This window comes from Populus nigra, chromosome 11 (assembly GCF_951802175.1).
Source record: "Populus nigra chromosome 11, ddPopNigr1.1, whole genome shotgun sequence".
Lineage (NCBI taxonomy): Eukaryota > Viridiplantae > Streptophyta > Magnoliopsida > Malpighiales > Salicaceae > Populus > Populus nigra.
In genome coordinates, this window is record NC_084862.1 from 4,702,914 (window position 1) to 4,724,942 (window position 22,029).

Here is a 22,029-nt window from a genome sequence, read left to right on the forward strand (position 1 = left end):
CCTAACGCACCCTACCTGAGGTAAGCTGCTTCGTGGATGTGATGTGTTAAAGAAGTTTTAAAATTTTTTGTCTTTTCATTGGATGTGACTTAATTTTTATGCAAATTCGTCCAATACTCATTTAATTTGACCTTTGAATTTGCATTTTTCTATTTTTGGGCATAACAGCGTACAATTAGGCCTTGAAATTCTTCCGAAAATTGCAGCTTGATTTCTCCTATTTTTGCAGCCTTTATTTTATTTTTATTTTTTTGATTTTTTTTTATTTTTTTGGGAAAAAATGAATTTTGGGGAATCACCCAAAATTGGGTGATGACACACGACGTCGGGCGATGACTCCCGCTTTTTTTGTTTATTTTAACAAAAAGGGTTTTTTCTCGATTGGGGGAAACAAAGATTTTATTGGAGTCGCCATCTAGTAATTTGAGGGAACTATAAATCCCAAATTAGACACTGGTCCCAGAGATTCGGGTACGGGGTTAGTTATGATTAAGGGAAGGTAGACACCACCCTTAAAACATCCTTTCAAAAGAAAGGTTACCCTTACTTGTGTGTTTTTTATTTGATTCAAATGCGATTATATTTTGGGTTTATTTGTAATTATTTTTAAATGATTAACGTCGGTCCCTAAAAATAGGAGACACGTTAAAAATGACATCAGTCCCTAAAAATTAGGAGACTCGTCTAAAATATTGACGTTTGTCCCTAAAAAGGAGAGTTACGTCTGGGTTACCAAAAGAAATAATGGATATAATCCATTATATTTTGGGTTTATTGGTAATTTGTTTTTTTTCAAATGGTTAACGTCAGTCCCTAATAATAGGAGACGCGTTAAAAATGACATCAGTCCCTAAAAATTAGGAGACTCGTCTAAAACCTAACTTTTTAACCCTAAAAAGGAGAATTACGTCTGGGTTACCAAAAGAGATAATGGACATAATCCATATTTGGTATTTACATTTTTGACATCAGTTCTTTTTTAAAAAAGAGACGTGTCGACAAATAATATTCGTTTATAAAAACAAATTTTATTTTGATATTATTGAGAAATGGATATAACCATATTCGAGAATTGGGCTTTGGACCCACGAACAATAATATGATAAAATGGGTGTTGGAACCATGTTGTTTTTTATATTTTTTGTTTTATTGTTTTTACATGCAAGAAAATTTATATACAAAATAAAAAATGTTAGAAATCTCAAAAAATTTACCTGAGTGTCACTGTATAGGTAAAAGACTGAAATACCCTCGGATTTCTCGAAAAACTATGAAAATGCCACTGGCGGCGCATTTACTGTGGGCGGCGGCGAGATTTTCCGGCGAGATTTCTGTCCAACCGACGGTCGATCCTGGTAGATCTGATGTCGAGGATTCTGATGGTGGTGGTCTCGACGACCGTTGATGGCTGACGAGGGAGAATCGTCGGTTTGAAGCTTCGGTGGCCGACGAAAATCGCGGCCCTTTTCCGGCCAGATGAGGCGGACAAAACGCTGAAAACCACCGGGGTTTTTCTTTACAGAAGGGGAGAAACCTTTCTGTGGTGGTGCGGAGGCTGGAGACGGCCGGAAAGTGGAGATCGGATGAGAGAGAGAGCGTCGCCAGCGAGAGGAGAGAGGGAGTCTGAGAAGTGCTACGGTGTGAACGCGTGTATGGTACACCGGTACCGCTGAACACTGTACGCCGTTGGATCTCGGATGAAACGATCGGATGGTTGTGATTGGCTGGATTTGCAGATTGATCGGACGGTCTGGATGAGCGGAGCTTTGATCTGGTGTGGCGCGGTGCACCGAAAGCTCGGTACACCGGATGACGTGGCGCAACAGGATCAAATCTTGGAATATTTCAAAGGCTGAGATGTGTCGGGATATATTTGGTATTTTTCAAATTGTTTTTTTTAAAACAATATCCTACTCTCGTGAAGAAAAACTAAAAAAAATATAACAGTTATTTCTCTTCTTTTCTTTTCTTTTCCTCTTTTCTTTTCTTTCTTTCTTTTTTTTTCCTTCTCCCTCTGGCGAACTGTCACTGGCTATTTATAGCCACTCACAGGGGGACATGCAAATCTTTAAATTTCTACAAATCTTATTTTTTAAATCACCGTTTGCTTTCGGCATTTGTTTAATCACCGTTTGCTTTCGGCGCAACACGTTGCGCCGTTTGACAATTTTTTTATTTTATTTTATTTTATTTTTTATTATGTATAATAATATATATTTATATAGGTAAAATTAAAAACTCTATTTAGTATTAGAAAAAACCTGATTCAACCACTAAAAATCTATTTTAATGACCGAAAATTATGTTGAAACACTAGGAAAAAAACTTTTGATGGGTATCAACCTAGTAAATCGGGTTTTGGTCGAAAATGATGGTTTTTGACCCGAAACAGCTCGAAACTCATTTTTTACCCTGGTCGACCTGGTTTGACTCGTATTGACCCGGTGGACTCGGTTGTGGTAAAAAATGACGGTTTTGACCCGAAACGGCCCGAAACTCATTTTTTACCCTGGTCGACATGGTTTGACCCGTATTGACCCGGTGGACTCGGTTTTGACAAAAAATGATGGTTTTGACCCGAAACGGCCCGAAACTCATGTTTTACCTTGGTCGACATGGTTTGACCCGTATTGACCCGGTGGACTCGGTTTTAATGGAAAGCTACGGTTGACTCGAGAAAAGTATATTTTTGAATTTTTAAACCTTTTTCTTAATTTTTTTGGATTTTTATAAATAATAATAGAAATAAAATAACATTCGAGAAAATCTTGGTGGATCCAAAATTGGGTTACAACAAACCTAAAGGCACTTATTGTCTACACAAGAAACAACAACAAGAAGTTTTGTCATGGATGAAGGAATTATCATTTCCTGATGGTTATGCTTCAAGCATTTCACGATGTGTGAAAGAGGCACAATGTAAGGTTTCGGGGATGAAGAGCCATGATTGTCATGTCTTCATTCAAAGACTTCTTCCAACCGCTTTCCGACCTTACTTACCTAGGCCACTGTGGGAGGCATTAACTGAATTGGCCGTATTTTTTCAAGATATTTGTTCAACAAATTTAAATGCCCAGCACATGGAGTTAATGCAGATGAATATAATTGAAATAATTTGCAAACTTGAAAGGATTTTTCCTTCACCCTTCTTTGACTCCATGGAACACTTGACGATACATCTACCTTACGAGGCAAAAGTTGGTGGACCAGTTCAATATCGATGGATGTATCCATTTGAACGGTATGTTTTCATACTATGTTAATTTTATTCACTTTTTATTTTTTTTAAATAAACTAATTGACAGAAATGATATAGGTATATGTTTTATTTGAAGAAGAAAGTGACCAATAAAGCTAAAGTTGAGGGTTCCATATGTGAAGCATACTTGATTGATGAAATTACCAATTTTGCATCTCATTATTTTGGTGATGACGTGCAAACAATTTGGAATCGATTCCACGGAATGATGATGGTGGCCTTAGAAGTGTAGATGGATGTCTCTCTATTTTTTCCTATCCAGGGAAAAAATTATCCAAAAGATTTTATAAAAGGCAGTTGTCACATGCTGAAATGCAAATTGCGCATAACTATGTGATATTCAATTGTCAAGAACTGAAGCCTTATTTAGAGTAAGTATGAAATATTATTTTGTACTAAATTTATAATAATTTATTATTAACTTTAACAATTTAAAATTTTAGGCAATGTCGACAAGAGCTAAAGTCACAACAACCATATGCGAGTGATGGTGAAATTGAAAAATTATGCGAAGCGATCTTTCCAAATTGGTTAAAAAATAATGTAAGTATTTTAATAAAATTAATTTATATTTTATGTCAATTAGCTACTTTAAAAATATTATTAATCGCTTTTAAATCATTATTTCTTATGGAGTTAACTATTATGCTAGGTGGAATACCAATCTAACGGAATTGAAAATCAGCTCTTTGGACTTGCTATGGGCCTTTCAACTTCAGTGAAATGTTATAATGGGTATTATGTGAATGGTTTTAAATTTCATACTCAACGTTATGGCCGTTTTAAAAAGACAATGAATAGTGGAGTTTGCGTGAAAGGAAGTTGCTATGATGATAATGAACGTGATTATTATGGAATGCTTAAAGAAGTTGTTCTGCTAAAATACTTGGGGAGTAAGTGCAAGTTATTTATGTTTAAATGTAATTGGTATGATACAAAACGAGGGATTAGAGTGCATCCTTCGAATGGTTTGGTTGAAACCAAGCATACATCTCGACTACATGGAAATGAAGATTTTGTGTTAGCACAACAATGTCAACAAGTCTACTATACATATCCACCTGGTAATAAATCATCTGAATGGTGGACGGTTATTAAGACAACTGTTAGAAGTCGTTATAATGTTGACATGGGTGAATTTATTGAAGATGCCAACAATGTGAGATCATTTGATGTTGATCAGTCAGATGAGATTTCTCAACCATGTCGTGTCCTTCCTACTCCAACACTTGATGATCCAAATATACTTGTTGAATCATCTTATTATGAAGAAATCGGGCAACATGAATTGATTCAACTTGACATGAATTGGGGAAACAAAGATGATGAAGATGGTGATGGTGATGGTGATGGTGATGGTGATGGTGATGGTGAAGAAGAAGAAGATGATGAGGATGAGGATGATTGTTATGGTGGTGATGGTTAGGAATGATGATAATAATGAGTAGCACAAGTTAATTATATTTTGTAGTATATGTAATGAATTATCTTTATTATATGTATGAATGATTTCATATTATTTGACAATATTTAGGCTTTCAATGTTTTTTTTATTATTTTATTCAAGTGTGTGTTATGCATCACATTACATAAATCATTTTCATTCACCTTTGAAACCATTTATAACCTTTCAAGTATCAATCTTTAAATTGTGATTCTGATGTTATATTTTATTTTGTGATTCGTTTTCCTACTCAATGTTTTGATTTATAGGACCAAACATTAAGGTAAGCATACTTATAAATTTTGATTTCTGTTTAATTAATTATTTAGATTTTTATTTTTATTATTGTTTGTGTTAACTGGCTTTTGACAATTTAAACTTCATGGTTGAGTTTTGTCATTGCAAGGAATGCTTAATGAAATTGTCTTGATGTTATTTATATATTTGGTTTTGTTACAGTAATTATTTTATTTGAAGTATAATATTTTTCGGAGTGATGACTATTAAGTGTACAATCCATACTGATTTTGAACATCATAAACTAGATATTGTTTGTAATGAATTGGGAAAAAATGAGATTTAACAGTTTTTTTTCATTCTAGTTATGGCAGTCTTGGGAAAATATCTGCGAATTTTTTGTTCCTGATGGTTTAAATATGAGCTAATTTATTGTTATGTTGTATATATTCATATTAAATGTTAGTTATTTTTTCTGGTTTTTAGCATGCCTCGACGAGGATCCATATTAGATTCTAGGAGTGACAGGTCCACATCAAGGAGTAACAGGTCCACTTCATCCAAGTCATTTCAAACTACATTAAGGCATAATAACAAAGGATCCACATTTCATCAACCTGTGTATCAGAACATAAATGAGTATTATATACCCACTTTGGGGAGTACACATCCTCCTCCACATGATTATGGGAGGGTTGATGCATATCAATATTGTGAGGGCTTTCGTTTTCAAGATTTGCTTCAAACTCAAAGAGGTTTCTCTCGAGATAACCAACTTGTTTATGGAGGACATAATTTATATGGGACTTATGGGAGAGTTGATGGTAATGATGATGATGTGAACATTAGAAATGAAGATGAGGGAGACGATAGTAATGAGAGAGGTGTATGTGATGAGGATCAAGATGGTGTTCCATCATATCACGGTTCAACATCTTCTCCATACAATTATGATCAAAGTGTTAAAAGGAAGGGTTTTAACACACCAATAGATCCAATAACAAGAAAAAAAGAGCTTTGTTTGTATGGAACAACAGAGTAAGTTCAAACTTTTAATAACTAACTTATTAAGGTTATATTTTCAAGTATGAAAAAAATTACTTATTATTGTGTAATTATTTGTTTAATATAAGTTTGTTATTATATATTTTCAGGTTCAATAACGCATCGTGTGGCCGTGCAATCGGAGATATTTTGAGGTCCAATTTTAAGGGAGCATGGCACTCTTGGGAAAAAGTAGATCCAATGTGCAGGGATGAACTCTTTAAAGAGTTTAAGGTAAGAACCAACACTAATTGCCATAATATTCTTTTCAATTTTGATCACTTTAATGTAGAATTATGAAAATTATCAACTGAATAGCTATGACTGATTTGTGTTATAATTTTTTCTTATTTCTTGTTTACTCTTTAATATCATTTAACTTTTTTAGTTGTTACATCATCTTGCAAATTCTGAACAAGATAACACAATATGATTAATTATTTATATAATTTGAAATTTTGTGCACTCTTTTTACTTGGTATATATATTATTTGGTAGAAAAATATTCCTTTCCTGAGGAAGATGAGTCGATTGTTCGTAATATTTGGGAAGATAAGGCTAGGATAGCTTTGAATCAACAATTGACACGAGCTTGCAAGAAAGCCATGTCAAAAGAAAACACTACAAATATTATAGATTGTCTTGATAAAGATCCTGCCTGGATAAACAATGATGACTAGAATCAAATGATCAAAGATGTTTGGTCCACCCCTGAATTTCAAAGGAGATCTGAATCTGCTAGGAGGAATCGATTAACCAAAATAGATGGCAAAATAAGCACTCATTCTGGAGGAACAGTGTCATTTGCATCATATCGAGATAACATGGTATGGATTTTTTTTTATGCTTAAGATAATAAATTAAAATTTGTATATTTATCTTTTATAATATTTATTAATCTTGAAAGCAAGAGGAAGCTGGTGGAAAAGAACCTTCATGGGATGATGTCTTTTCAGCTTTGCACCAAAGTATTAAGCAATCTAGTAGCTTCGTCGACAACAAGTCTAAAAACGTGGTTGTATGTATTTTTATTTGATTATTTCTTAATATAACTTAAGTATTATTCAACATTTAAATTAATTTATTATTGCATGTATTTTATTTGTAGGAAAATTATAAAATGGAGATGATTTCAAAGTATGGAACTGATCGGGAAAATCATCATTCATTTGATGGAGCAGCTTGGTGTGTGGCTTCAGGAGGAGTTACAAAGGGTAGGGTATATGGTGCACCTCGTATGCCAAAATCAAAAGTTAGTACAAGCTCTTCATCACATTCCTACTCGGTGGAGTCATCATATCCCAGTTCATCGTATCGAGCATTGCAAAAGGAGATAAAGGATAAAGAAGAGGAGATAAAGAAAAAAGATGATTTTATTCTTGAAATGAAACGGCAGATGGATTCCATGAAAGAATATCTTGTGAACAATCTTGGATACCATGGTGGGACATCAAATATTGATCAAGGTATGCCACCACCTTTGACTCCATCAATACCGCCACCTATGGCTCCTCAGATAATGACACCTATGGGTCCCGCATCTCAACCAATTTTTTGACCTACACCTCGACCTTTATATCCTGATCAATCTTGTGTTGATCCACAATATCATGGTTCGTCTTCGCAACCAGCACCATGATTGTATCTTTTGTTTTTTTTTTATTGTATTTGAACTTAATTGTATTAATGCAAGTTTAACTAAATTTTTATAATATGAATATTATTTTTATTTTGTTTTTTATTAATGATATAATTATTTTTAATATTAATTAATTTATGTTGGTTATATAAATTCTACAACTTTTAAAATATCCATAAATAATTAAATAAATAAATTAAAAGTCATTTTAATAAATAAATAAAAATTAATTTAATAAAAACAAATGCAAGCACCTGAATCAGCAACGGAGAATCCGTTGCTGATTCACAAAACTAGCAACGAATTTATCCGTTGCTGATTTGGCAGCAACGAATAATCCGTTGCTAGTTTTGCAATGGAAAATCCGTTGCTGACAATCAGCAACGGATTTTCCGTTGCTGCCAAATCAGCAACGGATAAATCCGTTGCAAAAAAATCAGCAATGACAAATCTGCATCAGATTTTTACCGTTGTTGATTCCGTTGCTAAATTGTTTTAGCAACGGATTTTAGTATTATTTGCAACAGAATCGTCCGTTGCTAATTACTCCATTTTTTAGTAGTGTGTAGCCATGGAAGTTCAAAGAAATGAACCCACAACCTTGGCTGTTCGACCAGGACACGGTTTTTCCTACTCCAATTCCTCTAACCGCAAGCCATTGCACTGCTCATATTGTGATAATGATCATCATGTACGAGACACATGTTGGAAGTTGCATGGGTATCCACCAGGTCATCCAAAACATAAATCAACTCGATTCAATCGCAGAAGCAGTCGTTCTCAGTTTGAAAATTCTGGTCAGTCTTCAGCCAATCATGTTAAGGAAAGACCAGCACTACAGGAAATGCAGTCCATGATGAATGGACTTTCTGATATACAATTTCAGCAGATATTATCTATTATGAACAATAAGGGACAAATCAATCCTCCAATCCTAAGGCCAATGCTGCTAGTACTTCTTCAGGTTTGTCACAAACATCATTGCGCCTCCATCGATTGCTCCTCGATAGTGGTGCAACTGATCATATTACCTCTTCTCCGAATTTGCTTATTAACAGTCGTCAGAACACTGTTTTACCGCCAGTTATTATGCCAAGTGGAGAACAGGCCCCAATCACATCTATTGGAACTTTACCCTTGAACTCTGTTATTTCTCTTAAAAATGTGCTTGGTGTGCCATCTTTTAAGGTGGATTTGATGTCTGTGAGTAAAGTTACAGGAGGTCTCAATTGTTCCGTAACCTTTTTTTCTTATTGGTGGATTTTACAGGACTTGATGACGAAGACGACGATTGGTTTGGGTAAACAATGAAGTGGACTTTATTACTTAACCGTATTGGCATCAACCACACCGAGACCTACAATCAAATCCTCTGCTGCCATTGCTAGTCAACCATCTTGTTCTCATGTCGTCTCCTCCACCGACTTATGTCATCGCCGATTAGGGCATCTATCTTCCTCTAGATTAGATTTTATGGCAAAACATTTACTCCATTTCCCTTTCAAATTCAAAAATGCTTGTGAAGTTTGTGCACTTTCCAAGCAATGCTAACTTCCCTTTTCTGCTAGTTCAATTTCATCTGTTAGATCTTTTGAGTTAATGCATTGTGATATTTGGGGGCCCTACAAAATTCCTTCTCTTTCTGGTGCAAAGTATTTTTTGACAATCGTGGATGATTATTCTCGATTCACATGGGTATTCTTTATGCAGCACAAAAATGAAACACAACATTTACTTACAAATTTTTTCTCTTTTGTCAAAACCCAATTGAATACTTCCATCGCCAATATTCGAGTCGATAATGGGGGGAATTCTTTTCTATGCGTGATTTTTTTCGACAAAATGACACCATTTATCAACACTCTTGCGTTTATACACCCCAACAAAATGGGGTTGTCGAACGCAAACATCGTCATATCTTTGAGTCGGCCCGTGCCCTTCATTTTCAAGCCCATCTTCCTTTGTGTTTTTGGGCAAAATGTGTTCTTACTACTATCCATTTGATTAATCATTTGCCTATAACATTTCTTTCCCAGCAAACTCCTTTTGAACGACTTTATGGCAAGGTTCCCTCTTATTCTCATCTTAAGGTTTTTGGTTGTCTTGCATATGCTACTGTTGTATATGTCTCTCACAAATTCGCTTCTAGAGCCATACGTTGTGTTTTCTTTGGTTATTCGGTCGGCCAAAAAGCTTACAAACTCTACGACCTTACCACTCATAAAATTTTCACTAGCCGTGATATTGTTTTTCATGAACATATTTTTCCTTTTGAGTCCCCTCCATCCATTCCTACACCCACTGTACCTGTCCTCCCTCATTTTATTTCTGACCCTCCTCTTTCTGACACCTTCCCCCACCATCTCCACCACATCATTAGAATCTATCCATTTCGTCACCCCTTTCGACCTGACCCTGCCAGATTCACCTTCCGCATCTCTGCCTTCAGCCACTTCCACCTTTGCTCCACCCGTTCCTGACAACCTTGTTCAACCCCCTTCTTCCATCACTCCAGTACCATCGCCGCCTTCATCGTCTGGTTCCACTAAAGGTACGTGGTATCCTCTTTGTAACTTTATCTCTTACCATCGTTACTCACCACAAAATCATTCTTTTGTTGCTACCATCAGTCAGGATGTTAAGCCCCGCTCATACACAGAAGCCGCTTCCCATTCACAATGGCAAGTTGCGATGCAATCTGAATTGGCAGCTTTAGCAGCCAACCACACTTGGTCTCTCACTCCTCTCCCTCCTGGAAAACAACCGATTGGATGTCGTTGGGTTTATAAAATCAAACGTCACTCGGATGGCACCATAGAGCGTTATAAAGCTCGTTTGGTGGCCAAGGGTTATACACAGCTGGAAGGTATCGATTATCATGACACTTTTTCTCCCACTGCTAAAATGCTTACTGCCCGTTGTTTATTAGCTCTGGCAGATGCCCAGGATTGGTCCCTTCACCAGCTCGATGTAAACAATGTTTTCCTTCATAATGATCTCTATGAAGAAATTTATATGTGTCCGCCTCCTGGTCTTCAGCGACAGGGGGAGAACTTGGTATGTCACCTCAACAAGTCGTTGTATGGTTTAAAGCAAGCTTCCCATCAATGGTTTGCCAAATTCTCTACAGTTATTTAAGATGCCGGATATGTTCAGTCCAAAGCAGATTATTTGTTGTTCACATGTCGAAATGGCAAGTCCTTTACCGCTTTGTTGATATACGTTGATGATATTCTTATTACAGGTAATGATCTCAAGGCTATATCAACTCTGAAGCAATTTTTGCAAAGTCATTTCCGAATTAAAGATTTGGGTGATTTGAAATATTTTTTGGGCATTGAGGTCCCTCGGTCAAAGAAAGGTATTTCTATCTCACAACGGAAATACACTTTGGAAATTCTAAAGGATGGTGGAATTTTAGGTGCTAAACATGTGAACTTTCCCATGGAGCAAAACACAAAACTCTTAGATGTAGGCGAATTGCTTAGAGATCTATCCCAGTATAGGCGACTTGTGGGACGCCTAATTTATTTGACTATTACTCGGCCGGATATCATGTATTTTGTACATGTATTAAGTCGATTCATGCATGCACCACGTAAACCACATATGGAAGCTGCCTTGCGTGTGTTGCGTTATTTGAAAAATGCTCCAGGACAGGGTTTCTTTGTCTTTTCTCAAAATGATTTGTCTTTGCAAGCTTTTTGTGATTCAGACTGGGCTGGTTGTCCAATGACTCGTAGATCCACTACGGGCTATTGTGTTTTTTTAGGATCTTCACTTATTTCTTGGTGAACAAAAAGGCAGAAAATAGTGCCACTCTACTCAGCAGAAGCCGAATATAGAGCCATGGCCGGTACATGCTGTGAGTTATCTTGGTTACGTTCATTGTTGAAAGATTTACGAATATTGCATCTGAAACCAGCATTGCTTCATTGTGATAACAAAGCAGCCTTACAAATAGCATCCAATCCTGTTTTCCATGAAAGAACCAGGCACATAGAAATGGATTGCCACTTTATTCGAGACAAAATACAGGATGGTTCGATTGTGACCAAATTTGTTACTTCAGCAAATCAACTTGCGAATGTATTTACTAAACCATTGGGCAAGGAAAATTTCTCTACCATGATTCTCAAGTTGGGAGTTCTCGATATTCACTCTCCAACTTGAGGGGGAGTGTTAAGGAAACAAATATGTAATTATGTGTTGTAAAATATTTATTTTCCTATTGCAGTATAGATTTCCAGAATAGCTTAGCACAATTATAGGAAACAACTCTTGTATAAAGTTACGTTCTCTAATTCAATGAATTCATTCATTCAGGCAAATATTCTTTTCTCTTTTCTCACAGGTATATTTCCAACACCCTCTCTCCAAAAAATACTCTGAAAAAACCTCTCCAAAAAGCCATGGCCAACCAAAATCAACATGAACATCTCTCACACAACCAAAACACCCAAATCCTTCCACCTCCATGTTCCCTATTCCACACACACAACCCTCGACCACATAAGTTATACTTGGAGAGATATCCAAGTTACCGTTCCTACCATGATCTTCGAGCTCGCCTTCTCCAAATTGGATCTGTCCAAAGCCTTTTCATGGCAAGAAAACCAAACAAAGCTGGAAGACGATTTGGGTTTTGTACCCTTTCCTATAAAGACTCAACTGATGATCTACTTCGCAGCTTAAATAATATTTGGTTTGACTCTTACAAGTTGCGGGTCAACTTAACAAGATTTGAAACAAGACACACCCAAGGCAAAATCCCACAAAATCCCCTTAAACCTGTAGTTAGACTGAAAAGCCCACCTTATAGGACAAGAGACCACTGAACCTACGCAAAATTTTTGCAAACTATGGATACCCCGCACATCTAATGCCTGCGCAAGAAACTTTTCTTCCTCAAAAGCCACCTAAACTTGATTCCATGAAAGAAACTGTCATTTACTCTTCAAAACCACAAGACATATCTGTTGAGATATTGCCACTTATGTGACAACATTAGCAGCCTCTTGACATTATCAAAGAAGGAGGCTACAATGGTGGCTTGTTGGTGGCAGCCACCAACCATTGACTAATGTCAAAGTTTGGTAAGTTTGGTAAGTTTGGCAGCCATCATTATTGATAAAGGAGCAAGAGGAGCTATCATTGAAGCATATAAATAGACACCAAGAGTGCAACACAAAATGAGAGAGTGTGACAAAGAGCAAGAACAAAAGAGAGAAGAAGAGAGAAAGAAAGAGAAGGGCTGCCACCAGCAGCCTTGCTGCTGTATGCAGCTACTGCCCTATGTAGCAATGAGAGATGGGAGTTGAGTGGATGTGATCCTCCTCCGTGTGCTGTATTCTTTCTCTATCTCTAATAATATCGATCTCTCCCGTAGATTTAGGCGATTTGTCGAACCACGTTAAATATTGTGTTAGTGTGCTTATCCTCCTTTGAGCAATGATCATGAACACCACCGTTCCGCATGGAGAGAAATCCCCAACAATTGGTATCAAAGCTTATGATTTAAAGTGGTGTTTGATTTTTGCTCAAAAATGAAAGTTGTCAAAATGGTGTTTTGACCATACCACTATGTAGAGGAGGAAAAGACGAAGCCACTGGTGAAAATAGCATACAATTCTGACATCAAACATGGCCGCACGCGCCAACACGTGCCAACGAGGAGGCTACCCATGCGCCCACGCGACGCCACGCGTCTTCTTCGCCCAAATGGGCTGACCCGACCCGAATACCAGATGATTCGATCCACGTGATTGACTCAAATAATGATGACATCAGCATGATGTAATTGTGACATCAGCATGTACAATTGGCATGCCATGTCAGCACCTAGTCAGTTGACACGTCAGCACAGTAGGACCCACCTGCCACGTCATCAACCGCGAGCCGGGCTGAGTTGAGCGGAGCCAAGAGGAGCCGAGTTGGCCTGCGAGCCAAGGGTAGGATCCAGTGTAGCTGATCCTATGTGCAACTGGATCTGAGATTGAATTTGGGTCGTTCATCAGGCTAGAATTGTTTGGATCAAATCTTAGCCGTGTGAAATGCAATTTGGATGATTTCAGACTTGTTTCCAGCTAATTTGATCATTCCGGATGCAACGGTATGGTCTGATCATTGAGATTAAGACTAGAAATGGTGGTGGTGAATTATTAAGAGAGATTGCCAAATCAGAAGGCATCTTAAGGTCATTACGGTGGTCGATGGTGATGATGAAGAAGAAGGTGCACATGTTTACCCAATTACATGTGTTGAACAGCTAAATAGGGAGATTTTTTATTTGCCGAATGAAGGCAAAATTAGGACACTCTGGACACCCGATCATGTGGACGATTTAAGGTGGAGAGTGAAAATTGACGAAGACCAATCTTGACAAATCTAAGCACTGGTAGTCTCGCCAGATGTTGAGAAATCAGGTATAAAACCAAGATACCCCAGATCACTTGTAAAGGAAAGCCGCAACAAAGCTAGCAAATGGTTGTCTATATGGAAAGACAGTACGATGGATAAATATGGCATAAGAAGTTTTGTCTAGGAGATTGGGTATTAAGCGGGACTAGTGTGACCCCTCCAATCTTTCCTGGGAACTTGCTTAGTTGAAGGATTATCCATACATACTATTTTTGTATATATAACAGTTTATAATTAAACAATTGAAGACTAGCAAGATGACGGTATAAAGGAATAGTTGGGTTCCGTATGTTCATGGATTTGATGGAGTGGTGATTTCTCCAAAGAAGTTAGATTTGGTGACTATGATTTCTCGATGGGAGAATTGATGAAGACCCTAATAATGGAAGTGAACTACAGCAAAGGAGATAAAGATTGGCACCCTATTTTGATTGGATAGGTGTTATGACAGGATGAGCTACTGTCAAACATAAGCAAAGAATAGGGAGAAATCTGGAGAACAGAAATTGCACGAGGGCACATGGAGATTGTGCAGAAGTACCCGTGATTCAACGAGGTACTGTAATGAGGCAACAGGTGCAAGGAGAAGAAGTTTTCCAAGATGAAGCTCAGAGTAGAGACTGTGTGAAAAGAATGTACCATAGGAAGTCTCTTGTGCTCTTGATGAAGACAATAGGCGAAGACCTTTCCAATGCGTGCAAGGATGGAAAGATGAGCTGTTGCAGAGGCATCTTATTGAGGGGGTGCAACCGCCTATGATGAAAGGCGAAGACACCAAAAGAGAGTTGGTGTAGGTGGAGCTGTCAAGCAGAAAGGCGCAGAAGCTCCAAACATAGAAATCAAGATGGAGGATTGCGAGGAGTATATCGCAACTTTCTCTTCCTATGTGATCAGTGGCAGTGACTCTCCTATAGTCCATATGGTGGTAGAGAATCTTGGAGCCACTGGAGTCATCCCAGATGAAAGAGGATAAGACCACTCCACGACGAGTAGAGACACCTTAGATAGAAGGTGTGCGGGCCACAATATGAGTCCAAGGTCAAACTGCCACATGACGATGAGTTGAGACACCTTAGATAGAAAGTGTGAGGGCCATGAAAGAAGCCCAGTTCAGAACGCCCCAAAGCCAATGTAATGGCTAGATATGAGTGGATAGGTGTATAGCGAATGGAGTGGCTATGATGAGTATCAAGACAAATATGGATCGACCTTTAATGGGCTGCCCCCATGGTTAAAGGTGGAGAGCTACCTGGACTCTTAGAACTAAGAGCAAGAGACTCACGGAGAAGTAAGGCGTGGTTCCTAGAGTGGAACAGAGGGCAGATGCAACTTCGGGATGAGTAAACTCTTGGAAGAGTGATGAGCTCATGATCACATTGAAATACTCTATGATTGTCACACTTAGAAATAGGAATTTTCGTTTGAAGGGGTGTTGTAAGCCTTAATGTGAGGCTTGATAAATCATTCCAGACCGAGCATGGTTGATATGCTCGAAGGGGAATGTCATCCCAGAGACAAGCGTTAACACTCTTTAGATGTGATGTGACAGACCATCTAGTTGTAGTGATCCTTTTATGTGAGAAAAGGTGTGCTTTGGTTACTCTGTGATTGAAAGGTTTAGGATGGAAAGGTAAACTTGGTCAAAGATGCTCTCAGAATGGTAAGCTTGGAAGAGCTGTAAGATGCAAGCATGTGCTGAAGAAGCAAGAAGACAATTGCCCATATAAATGGCAAAGGGGGTGATTGTTGAGATATTGCCACTTATGTGACAACATTTGCAGCCTCTTGACATTATCAAAGAAGGAGGCTATAATGGTGGCTTGTTGGTGGCAGCCACCAACCATTGACTAATGTCAAAGTTTGGTAAGTTTGGCAGCCACCATTGTTGACAAAGAAGCAAGAGCAGCTATCATTGAAGCCTATAAATAGACACCAAGAGTGCAGCATAAAATGAGAGAGTGTGAGAGAGAGCAAGAACAAAAGAGAAAAGAAGAGAGAAAGAAAGAGAAGGGCTGCCACCAGCAGCCCCGCTGCTGTATGCAACTGCTGCCTTATGTAGCAATGAGAGATGGGAGTTGAGTGGATGTGATCCTCCTCCGTGTGTTGTATTCTTTCTCTATCTCTAATAATATCAATCTCTCCCGTGGATGTAGGCGATTTGTCGAACCACGTTAAATATTGTGTTAGTGTGCTTAGCCTCCTTTGAGCAATGATCATGAACGCCACCATTCCGCATGGGGAGAAATCCCCAACAATATCATGGTTGAACAATTGTTTGCTTGCATCCATATCTGCAAGTGCATACCATGGAAAGATTCAAGATGACCTTATTAGCTGTGATATTCAATCAGCAGGAATGAGGTTTCTGGTGCTTCACAGGTTCTGCTCCTATTTGAAGATCATCCCTCCATGATGCATGCTTTTGAGGCTGACTTGCCTTATTGGGACAAATATTTTGATGATACAAGGCGATGGCTTTCTACGGATTGTGCTATCGATAGGTTAGCGTGGATCTCCATACAAGGATTGCCAATAGTTGGATGGAACAGAAACTATCTAGCAACACTTCTCAAATCTACCAGATATATTATTGGCTTTGAACGTTTAGGCCTTAGACGTTAAGCCCTTTGTATCTTTACGCTTAGACGTTAAGCCCTTTGTATCTTTACCCTTATTGCTTGGTACAAGAAGTGATGAAGATATAAGGAAGACAATCATCTTGCACGTTGACAGGGAAGATCATACCATTCGTATTGATGAAATTGATAGTCTTCATTGTCTCATGGCTAACTCAATTTGCTACTCCATGGACACCTTTCATAGTAACTTAGTTTTGGAAGATAGGTACATCGTACACAACCTGTGGCTCTCAATCTAGTTCTAATGGAACAATAGCAAATATTCTAGTTGAAACTACTCATGACGTGGGGCTTGATATGGGGGAGAAAATGAAATTTATTTCAAATTGTGATGATGCGGCAACTACTAAACCACATCTAGCTGGTGATCCAACTCATAGGGAGGCTACCTATTCTGCTCTGACTAGGCTCCAAGACCACAACTCTCTTGTCATCGTAAATGCACTGCAACAACTAGGGGGCAAGTCCACTTCCCAACAATATCTATAGATCTTTTCCCTGAAAATTCAGGATATACTCAAAACTTAAATCATCACATCAGCACTACTAGCATCAATGTTGCATATGTAAGCAGGGTGCAAGACTCCAAGTTCAAGCTCATCATTTGGTGGACCTAGGTCAAGTTACTACGGGACACCCCCTTATGTTAGAAGCTCAGCTTAATTTGGGTACTTACTGCTCTAACTCCTTCGACAATATCTTCTCTTTTTCTTACTTCAATTATGACTTGGCCCATGAGAATTCAAGATACATGGCCTAAACAGATAAAGCAAGCCAACCTTTAAAGTTGGGCTCTACCGTGTATACCAACTCTAGAGATCTTACTTAACAGGACAACAATCAAGTGAAATTTTGCTCAAGACGAAGAAAGACAAAACTTTTAACAATTCATGGGACTTTACAGAGAAGCGAATGACACGAAAGAATCTACAGGCGACTCAGATGTTCACATTAGAAATAGACATCATTTTCAAAATGTTGGGGACTCTCATAAACATCTTAGTATAGCAGTATCCATACAATCAGGAGATGAAGAAGCTACTGTGAGTTCAGAAGATCGAGAAGTTCAAGGTATGGTCCAGATTGGGGAAGCTTCGCTTATTGGGGATAATTTCAACCAAGGGCGGAGGTATATTGAAGACTTGGGTGGGCTATAACCCAAGTTAAGATTTTATTAAAAAAAACTTTACACTAATATTAAATTATTCCAAGTTATATTTAATTAAATTAACTCAAGAAAAACATGTTTTGTCCATAAAATTAACTTTTTTTAATTAAAATCTATATCTTTTTTAGTTAAGAGAGCCAAAGTTGAAAATCATATCCCTCCTCATACTAGATTACTTTTTGTTTCTCTACATATTCAACTCATAAAATTTAACAAAAACAAAATACTTTTCCTTTTTTTCATTTATTGCATGGTACTATCTATCACACAAATTCAACTCAATCTTATCTCAACTACTAAAGCATTGCTTCAAACTTTAAAAGATGCTAGATTTGATATTCTCCTTGCATATGTGCAATTTGTTTACACACAATAAGATTGACGCACCTCGTATAAATGCTTCATATAAAAGGTTATAGGTCGTTCATATCAGCAACAAGGATTTATGACAGTTTACTAACACTATCATTATAATATATTTAACTCACAATAGATTTTCAGTTTGAAGAGTTGAATTCTAGATTCAATGATAGGAAAATGAAACTTATTGTACTTAGCTTTGCTTTAGAACCTAAGGACAACTTTAAATCATTTAAAATTGATGTTATTTGCAAGCTTGTTGATAATTTTTATTTTGAAGATTTCAATAAATAAAAGATGCATTATTTAAGATGTTTGCTAGAGCATTATCATATTGATGTGATTTATCATGAGAGCTTTTAGAACATGTCTACCATTTTCAAATTATATCAATGATTAATCGAAACAAATAAGTCGCAACACAATCATTTGATTAACAGGCTGAATCGTCTTATTTTGACTTTTCATGTTTTCACTATAACCAAAAAGTGAGAATCTTTAGCTATAAAGCATGTTAAAAATGTGTTTCATAATAAAATAAAAGAGGACTTCTTAGCATATTTTATGACGATTTACATTGAACGAGAGCTTATTAACAATATCGATTCAGATTCAATTATAGATGAATTTTATTTCACAAAACATCAAAGGGTGTAATTTCAATAATAAATTTAAGTTTACTTTCACTTTAATTTTATGTACTTTTAAATTTATTTTTTTAATATTTTAAATAATATATTTAGATTAAGATTTTATTGTTAAGCCTAGGGAAAAAAATTCTTGGCTCCGCCCTTAATTCCAACCTTTATGCTTTTGAAGGAGATATTCAGAAATAGCTTCGACAAGAGGAGGCTGACTGGAAGGTTGTCCAGTAAGTCCTTTGTTTCCTTTGCTTTGGTTAGGATTTTTTCTATTTTCTTTATGAAAGTTCTTTTTTGGAACTTATATGGACTGGGTAGGGCTGGAAAATTACAGGTTGTGGGTAGGCTTATTTATATTCATAATATTGATGTGTGCTTTCTTCTAGAAATAAAAATTAAGACCTACACAGACTCTTTCATCTTTCGTGTTTGGAACAATAACAATGTTAATTGGGCTTGTAACGAGGCTGAAGGAAGTAGAGGGGGTATGATTGCTCTTTGGGATGATACAAAATTTCAGGTTTCATCTGTTGAATATGGTTACGAGTGGATTGGTCTATACAGTCAACTATGCAAAGTGGTTTTATATGTGCTATTGTAGGTGTTTATGCCCCTTGTTCAATGTCAGAAAAATGGGATCTTTGGAACAACTTATGTATCCTCAGATATGCCTTTCCTATCCGTGGTTGATGGTGAGAGATTTTAATGAGACTTGAAATCAGATTAATAGAAGTAGTGGCTATCTTCACATCAAGAGCTCTTCAGCTTTTAGGAATTTTCTAGATTATTATCACCTTATTAAGTATTAATTAGCAGGAGTTTACTACACTTGGTTCAGGAATTGTTTGATGAGAAAACTAGGTCATGCTTTCTCAAATTACTCCTTTCTTTTTCAGTTCTCCAATGTAATGCTCCATCGATTACCTAAAGAAATGTTAGATCATTGCTCCTTGCTAGTGTCTGGTTGACTCCTAGAGAGTGGTCGTCCTTTTAAATTTTTGGACTGTTGGCTTCAATTTCCTAACTTCAAAAACATTATTAGAGGCCTTTGGTTTGATGGGTGTACTGCATTCCCAGGTCGCTTCAGATTCATTAAGAAGCTTAGCTTTGTAGCAGCTCAACTTCAGCGATGGAACAAAGATGATTTTGGTGATCAGGAGCATAAGCTTCATATTGTGATTTCCTAAATTGATGATCTATAGAGAAAAGAGGAGGTTGATACTCTATGTCCCTCAAATCACCTCAAGCTTGAATCTCTTATAAGGGACAAATGAACCTATAATAACAGAGTTGAATGCAAGTGGAGGCAGAGATCTAGACAGTTGTGGTGCAAGCTAGGGGACTGTAATGCTAGGTTTTTTCATTTGATAACTAACTTCAGAAGAGCTAAATCTCAAATTATGATGATCAATCATAAAGGGAACTGAACTTTGATCTTTACCAGAAATCAAATCCGCTGCAGTTGATTATTTTTATAATATGTATAAAGCTCCAATTGGGAAGAAAGCAAAGATGGGTCCTATAGGTTTTAAAAGGTTAAATTCAAAGTTGTCTCTTTAGCTAGAGAGAGATGTTACCTTGGATGAAATTAAAAGATGTGTGTGGGATTGTGATGGTTCTAAGAGTCCTGGTCTAGAAGGTTTCAATTTTAAATTTTATAAGCTCACATAGGATTTTATTGCAGAAGACTTATTGGACCTGATCACTGAATTTTTTAGAATAAGGTCTATACCGAAAGGGGTTAATCTCTCCTATATCACATTGTTGTCGAAAAAGGTTACTTTGGAATTCAAAGAGTAACGCCCCATTAGTTTGATCCATGGTATTTACAAGATTATTGAGAAGATTTTGTCTAGCAGACTAAAAGAAGTAATAGGCAGCTTGATTAGTGACAATCAGACTGCTTTTATTGTAGACAAACACATTGTTGATGGTTTTATGGTAGCTAATAAAGTGGTTTATGATCTAAAAAGAAGTCGAAGATCGGGTCTCATATTCAAGGTTGATTTTCAAAAAGCTTTTGATTCAGTTCTATGGGTTTACATTGATGAGGTGATGACTTACATGGGTTTTGGTGCTAAATAGAGAGGGTTGATTTCCTCCTGCTTGTCTACTAGTCAGGTTTCAGTCTTAGTCAATGGCTCTCCTTTCCTAGAGTTTAAAATGGGGCGTGGTATTAGGCAAGGTGATTCCCTATTGCCCTTTTTTTTAATATTGTTGTTGCAGGTCTATTTGTTCTCTTTCAACGTGCGGTAACTTTGAACATCTTTCGGGGAATTGATTTTGGCTTTAACAACTTTTTAAGTCACCTACAATATGCAGATGACACTCTTGTCTTTATGCCAGCTAGTTTGCATGCCTTCTTGTTAGTTAAAAGAGTCTTAAGGTGGTTTGCCCTATGCTTAAGCTTGCACATTAATTTTTTTAAGAGCTCTCTTGTAGGAATCAATGTTACGACTCTTGCTTGGATGAGTTTGCAAAATCAATTTACTGCAGGCATGATTCACTTCCTTGTAATTACCTAGGGATGCCTTTGGGGTCTAATCCTAGAAGGATTTCAACATGGAAACCCGTTATTGATAAGTTTTGAAAGAAACTCACTTCGTGGAAAGGGAGAATGTTAAGTATGGCTGGTCGTATTTGCCTTATCAAAAGTGTGTTGAACTCCCTTCCTTTGTACTTCATGTCCATCTTTCTTATGCTAAAAGATGTGTTTCGTTTACTTACGTCCATCCAACATAAATTCTTATGGTTCGGAACTATCAAAATGAGAAAATTTTATAAAGTTCAATGGAGTGTGATTATTCAAGATAAGGATAAGGGTGGCCTTGGGATTGAGTCATTGATAGCCAAGAATAAAGCAATGCTTTTCAAGTGGATTTGGAGGCTCTCTCTTCCTGGTAATAAGCTATGGAAGAAGATGATATGTAACAAATTCAAGACGGTGTTTGAAAATGGTTTTCCTTTTTTTAGTGGAAGATTGTCTTGTATCTGGAGGGACATCATATCCCTTATGACTTCATCAGACTCTGTCTCTTCAGCTTTAGCCAATAACTGCAGATTTATAGTGGGAAATGGCTCTCTAACTCGGTTCTGGTCTGATGTTTGGCTTAATAGCTCTCAATTGAAAGTCATTTACCCACGACTCTATATTCTCTCCACTAATCTAAATGCCACA